We start from the raw sequence: 7,737 nt of genomic DNA on the forward strand, positions 1-7,737 counted from the left end.
TAATAATAATAATAATAATAATAATAAAAAAGAAATTGCGTGGTGCGATCTTGCGATTTGATGGGGTCAACCTTGCCAAACAAAATATCTGAATAATTTTACCTACACTGCTGATGACTCATTGCACGCTTGTCAATGTCATGCTATGTTACTGCGATTCTACATACGCGCATATGAAGCAATGATAAATGAAATAAAACCCACACAACTTCGCAAACTCGATCAATACTCGCTACATGCTCGAAATGCAACAATTAAGTTTATTAATATTATTATTATCGATCATTAATTTAGAAGGATAAACTGTTTTTACAAGAATAATATTTCCTCTACTATTATAATTTATAACCTAAGAGAATAAATCTTAAAACCCCAATATCATCGCTCTTAACATAGATAATTACTATAGCCTTAAATAATAGGGAAATGGACAATAATGCCGTGTTTAGTAACCATTTTATTTCTCTATTTTTCTATTATATTGAAGAATATAAATCCATTTGATAACGTCGACCAATTATTTTATTCTTCCGGAACAAAGTGACTATGGAATAAATTTGAAATGGAAACAAGAAGTGAAAAAAATCTACTTCTTTATTCCTGCAAATAAAGATTGAAACAATTTTTTTTTTTTTTTTTTTTTTTTTTGTTTTCTTCTTCTTCCTCCTCTAGTTAGGCCTTTGTGATGGCTAGTGGCTGGCCATAGATGAGGTCCAATGACATTGTCGACCTTGAGGGAGACTCACTGGCCCTCGGCGAGGCTTGACCTCACCCAGCACAACAGCCACAACAAGGCTCCCTTGAGGCCAATGAGGTCGTTGACTCTTGCCTTTGGCCAATTGCCAACTATTGCTAGGGCCTGATTAGAGGAGGAAGAAGAAGGAAGGAAAAAAAATGAAAAAAAAAAATGAAAAAAAAAATGAAAAAAATGAAAAAAAATTAGAAAATTATTAAAAAAAATTCTAAGTCACAAAAAAAATATTAAGATCGTACCAAACACATTCTAATGGTCTCTTTATTTTTATCCAATGACATCCCTAAAGGTTTTTTTTCAACCGATTGAGCCATGAGTCATATAATTCTTTTTTTGATTTGATCAATAGAGAACAAAAAAGACGACGTGATTGTTGGGCTACCATTAAAAGTTGCCTTGATTATATGGCATCTCAAGTGGCATCTTATGCGATAAGGAGTCATAAAAAAATGAATAAATTGTAAAAATTTCTCAAATGGGATTTAATTTTGATGATTATCTCTTGTCAAACATACGTGAATCTGTACAGATATACCATACAAAATGAAAAGTCAAACGTCAATGCCCCACTATCCAGCATATCACTTTCAATGGCCTAATTGAAATCGTCGTCATCAAGACTCCGTCAACTTGGCATGATAACGAGGGGAGGAAATTGAGTCGCGTTCTCCATCGAGTTGGGCCGATGGTACTTTACTTTATTGCCTGCGATGTTCCATAATTGGGATTCGTATTTAACTTATTCGACGAATTATGGGCATACACGTCGGATCACATCGATGTTTATCTCAAATTCGTGGTTTCAGAAATTAGTCTAGAAGAATGGGAAAATTATCAATTTGCCCCTTAAGTGGGCAAGAGAGGACCACTTCACAAAATTCACCCCCATCGACTAAGGCCAATTGAATTAAATCGCTTACTACGTCGCTGACTAGACATTAGCACTTGAGGTAATACGTAGCCTCCGTTCGATTTGGACTTGTCTTGGTCATTAACAAAGTACGTATTTTTCAAAAGATTTTAAGTGATTTGAGCTGTGGATTTAACAAAATTTAAGTTTGAGTATTTCCAAAGTATGTGTGTGTGTGGTTGGGGGGTGGGGGAGAGAACCTATTTCCTTTTCAATTATGTTGTTGTAACACATGCCGACATGATGCATTGGAGCATGGGCTTTGACGGGCACGTGTTTACATTTTCAGTTAAAAATCCTAAAATTTATCATGAATATGTAATTGAGTTTTAAAACTTGCAAAAAGTACTATTGAGTTCTAAAACTCGTTACGAAAGTGCAATTGAATCTTAAAATTTGCAAAATGTATAATCAAATCCTAAAACTTATCAAATTGGTTCAATCAATTTCTTCCGTTAACTTTGTCTAATTTGGCTGATGGAAAATGTTGACATGGCAATGACATGGCTTTTTAAAATTATTTTCAAACAGACTTGGCCTATAAACACATACCTTTCTCGTATGGTAAAAATCACAAATTGTTGCATATAATTAATAGAACTCGCACTAATTCGTGCAAAAGATCGCGAAATTAATTTTGGACACAATTCCGTGTGTATTGATTAACAATAATTTTATGAGGTTCGTGCTGGAAGCGAGGACTCGAGATGAATGTTTATCCACTCTGTAACATTTCAGAGTGTGTAGAAGATGTCGGGTGTGCTTCAAAGCTTAAGTTAGTGTAATCATTTAGCACATTAATTTGTCCACTTTAAAAAGAATAAAGAAATGAAAATTATTCATTTAGTTGCGAGATATATCGTAAACCTGCAATTTATCTCAAACAATGGATAAAGAAAGATAGTTTTGATTTTCAACTTGACCATTGAAGAAGGTTTGAATGACAATTACATTAAGCGATATGGCACCGGATAGATAAGTATAATCACATACTCAACAACAAGGATAGAATTAAATTTGCTTAAATGCCTTCTTTTGTAACTTCTCCATTGTATATTCATTTAAATTGATTTTAATATTTAAATACTTGGATTTGCCCTAATGACCACCATTTCCACATAAGAAGGGGGAAGTGGGGGTTATCCCCACCTTCTCAGGGGTATTGGGTTGGGGAAGACTTCGCTTCAAGTGTAGATTTTGACTCTCACTCCTGCAAGGAGACATGGCAAAAATTTGAGAATAATCATTAGAGAAGAATTAGAATATGACCGAAAAAAATGAAAAAATAAAACTGATTTTAATATTCAACATTTCGTGCCACCTTTTGTAAGTTTAGGTGCTTAAAAAGCCACATACACCCAATTGATACAAAAGAAAAAGTTTGGAAATGTTTTATTGTTTTGGTATTTATGCACAAACATAGGTCAGGAAAATTGTACCACAAGTCCTTAACCTTATGTACAGAATGCAATATAATTAGAAAGAAATTCTATTGGTTTAATTATGTCTTAAAATTTTATCAAGAAGTGTTGAGTCCTAAAACTTTCAATTGACTCATTAGGTCCTAAACCTTTACTGAATGTGTAATTAAGTTCACTTTTTGAATAAGGTTGAGGATATAATTAAATCAGCTGAAAGCTTGAAGAGTCTAACACAAGCCTCATAGAATAACAAATTCAACGACATCCTTGTGATCACAAGTGAAAATGGATTGATGCGTGACAAAAGTAAATAACATCTAAGAATGTCAATGCATGCCCAACACAAATAGAAATGCACATTCCAGCGTCAAGTGCGATTACCGTGACTAGTATGAAGTGTATAACATAGACGAGTTGAGAGAAAATAAATAACACAATAATGTAGAAAGTGATTGATTTAACTTTCATCATCGTACAAGTTTTGGCCCCATGCTTTGGGAAAAATAATACACACATATACATACATACATACATACATATATTATTGGGTTATACTTGTATTATTGGGTTATACTTTTTGTTAAGGTTAATACCATGAAAAAATAAACTAGTACATCTATGACAAACCAAAATTAATTTTTTGTCCATAAAAAACTCTATATCGGTACTTACCAAAAAAAAAAAAAACTATACATTGGTACAACTTTGACAAATTTATTTAAGCTAGTACATTTATGATAAATTTACCTTTTATTAGGTTTTATTAAATTTTACTATCAAATTATTGAATTGGATGACACGTGATAGTTGATTGATATATTTGTTTGGATTTTACTCTCTGTTTGTCACTATTGTATTGGTTTTTTTTTAATGTTTTTTGTGATATTAATCCAATTTAATTGATGGTATATTTGTCATAAATATATCGGTTTGGAATTTTGGCTGTCGAACAAATTATTTTGAAGTAAACTTATTACAGGTATATAAGTTTGGGGTTTTTTCTAATCATTTGGAGTAAATTTATCACAACTTATTTGAGGTTTTTCATGGTCAAAAAATTAGTTTTTGGTAAATTTGTCATATGTATATCAGTTTAGGCTTTTTCATGATATTAACCCTTTTTGTTATAATGGGTAACCATTTAAAAAAAAATTAAGTACTTTTATTTGTTATTATAACTCCTAGATGCCATTCGTTATTGGCATATTCATTTCTACTTTATCACTAAAATATAAATAACTATTCTTCATAACATGAATAGTCTTATGCATTATTTGGAATTTTCAGAAAGAAAACTGGTCCCCAAAAATTTTCCTTCTAGGACTCGGGAATTATTTATTTATTTTTTTACTTATGTGACTTGTTCTTTTAATTTAAAAAAAAATGCGTGGTGAATTCATGATTTCTCCCTAGTTGACTTGTACTTTATATTTAATATAATTTGAAAAAGAAACTATAGAAAGCACAATTAGTCTGAAGCTTGACCATATCGGAATAATGTATATAATGTCCTAAGTGTATTTATACTATGTTTTGGTTTTCGAACATTTGCTGCTTTTAGCAATTAAAGACCTCATTTCAATAGGATTTGATAGAATAATTTGTTATGATTTTTCGTGTCTGGATAATTATATGTAACCTTCTAATGGTTATAGAGTTATTGGTCACTATGATTAGGTTGTGTTTGTTTGAGTGAAATTTTATTTTTAGAGAATTATTCGAACTTTCATACGTTTAGTTTGCTGAAAATGATCGATCAAAGGAAAATTATTTATAGTCAAAGAAGAAATGCATGCTTAAATTAAGAAAAATTAATTTCCTAATCAGAAAAGGAGAAAATATTTCTTGAAAAGAGATTTCTCGAGAAACATTTTCCATTATCATGAAATTTTCCTTGAGATAAATAAAATTTCCTCCATTTGTTTTGTGAAAAAATTAACGATTTGGAAAAATATTTTCGTAAAAGTAATCATTTGATATTATTAGTCAATTAAAAATATTTTTCTTACCGACAACAGCATATATTTATTTTTAGTTTATATATCTTTATAGGCGATACAAATAATTATTTTTAAAATATATTATAAATCGTTTATTTTTCGGGAACGATGGCTCGACTCTTATCTATCTCTCCCTGGCTCCACATCTCCCGTATCGGACATGTCTCTCTTTGTGCTCCCGTGTGACATATCTCTGCTCTCAACGCTCGGGGGAGAGTATAATGGAAAGCTACTCGCTGGCCCATTTGGTCAAAAAGAAAAAGTAAACGCACTAGAATTTCCCCCGAGCGTGCACCTGCAATTTGAATTTTCACCACCGTCATTTGACGTTTCGTTCGATGGAGTCCATCCTTTCCATCACGAATTTTTGCATACCATTTCAGAGCACAAATCCTCCGTTCCGTTCAGATCCATCATTGCCTGTTGAATGTGACGAAATATCCTTCTTTTTTTTTTTTTCAAAATAGTAATATTTCAATAATTTGGATAAACCGAAAATCGTAACCTCTAAGCACCCACATATCCCATCCATTTGTGTGAAGACTTTGGGAAGAAGTTCTAATCGAAAAGGAAAATTGCCTCGTATTGACTTGGGGTGGACCAGTGATTAATACTAGTTTGAACCATTTCATTTGAAGTTCTTGATTGAAAAAAAAAAAAAAAGGGATAGACTCTCCGGGAGGTGGATCCCCCTCCTTTGATCCAAGGCGCGTTTTTAATCATTTATTAGGTTTTAAAAGTATAGTGTCCATTAAAATTTCATTGGAGTCATTCCTTGAAAAGAAACCGCTAATTCTATAACTTTCTCTTCCCTAGAACGCACATGGACGCCTGTTGTACGTACGATGAATTCAGATAAAATTTGTGAGGAAATTGGAGTATAAATCATTCATCACATGCATACGACAAGCAAGCTTACAATCATTTGCGTCCACATTTTCATTTCAATGAACTGAGCAAATTGATTAGATGCATCCAAGCTTAAGTGGGCATATCTGTCCCGCCTTTTTTCCCCACTTGAATTTGCTTTCCTTCGCAGTGGTTACGTCCGAGGCTTTTCAAAATACAGCTAACTCTCACCGGATGTGATAGCTCCCCCATTCTCATGCACACTGTTCTATTTATCGTAAGATCTGTTTCTAAAGTGATATATTTCTAGAGACTAACTTAAATGGAGGCGTAGGTGTTACTACTCTTGATTGATTGAGTGAAGAAGACAAGCTTGCTTCCTACCCAGATCAAATCCTTAGGATTGCTTGCCTGTTTGAAGTTAGTATGTGATGACAAACCATGAGTGGTACCTAAACTTTATGGAAGGTTCCCATTGGATCTCGTGGTTGGTTGTGTTGGGTAGCAATTCACCTACCAAGTACCAAAGATTTGTCGACAAAGGAAATTTCGTAGCCACATAACTTTTTGGCACTAAATTACAGAGAGTTCTATCTTAAAAAGTGCAGAAGATCAAATAATTGGTTTATTGAAAGCAATGTCAAAATGGTATAGAGACCGCACCACACTGCTAGGAATGCTTTGCCTTTTTTTGTCCTTTATGATGTGGGGAGGATGATAATTGTACTAAAAAAACTGGTTTGGTGAATCATGAAGTGATACAGATTAAGTTAGGTTCTCCAACTCAAACTTACCTACTTTAGGTAATCGGAAGAGAGGAGTTGAGAGGAAAATGGGTTAAATATGGTGAGGACGCTACTAATTCCAAAAGTCGACACATGAATTGTTCCATCTATTTTCAGTCATGATAGAGAGTTTCCCTCTAGTTCTAGGGCTAGGGGTATGGATTCGATTGGAGTCTCCCAAATCCAACCTCTGCAATCATCTTTTGAAAAATATCTTTAAGAAAATACCTTCCTTTGAAAGTTCATTTGTAGGGAACACTATATAGAAGTCCGGAGTCACCCCTAGTCATCAAGGTCATCTAGAACACAAGCTAAGGACTATGTGGAAAAACACTACTTAAATCAAGACAACTAGTGAACTAGGAATTTGGGGATTGAGGATTTTGTTAGCTAGCCCACCTTAGTGCTTGAGGATTGGTATCGTGATACTCGTTTAGGCTTTGTCGGATGTATAAACTCTATATGTGAGGCTCAATGATTGGTATTATGAGCTCAAGCTTGCGACCATGGTTACTGGAGGATGGAGGTTAAGGTCATGCTTGCGACCATGGTTACTGGAGGATGGAGGTTAAGGTCATGGCCACCAAACATGGTTACTCATGATGAAGGAAGGGCCAAAGTCGGTAGTGAAGAGTAAGTTCTTAGGAATGCGAATGTGTGAAGAGAAAAAAAAAAAAATGGAGAAGAAAAACAAGCAATAACTTTTACATAGAAAACCCTTCCCAAAATCAGGAAGGGAAAGACCACGATGCCGTACTAAGTAATCTTTCCACTATTAGTATCAATGTTATAAGCTCTAGGATTATAAGCTTCAATGTTATAACTATACAAGATATTGCCTCTATAAATAGCAAAAGTCTAGAGCATACATAATCATGATGAAATTACATGTATGCTATTAACAACAACAAAAGCCTTGTTATCTACTTGTAGAATGGATGATCTACTGGTAAGTGCTTGCCCATAATAAATTGTTTATGCGCTCAACCATTATTTTCCTAAATCAAACTTTACAACT

This window comes from Eucalyptus grandis, chromosome 7, assembly GCF_016545825.1.
Source record: "Eucalyptus grandis isolate ANBG69807.140 chromosome 7, ASM1654582v1, whole genome shotgun sequence".
NCBI lineage: Eukaryota > Viridiplantae > Streptophyta > Magnoliopsida > Myrtales > Myrtaceae > Eucalyptus > Eucalyptus grandis.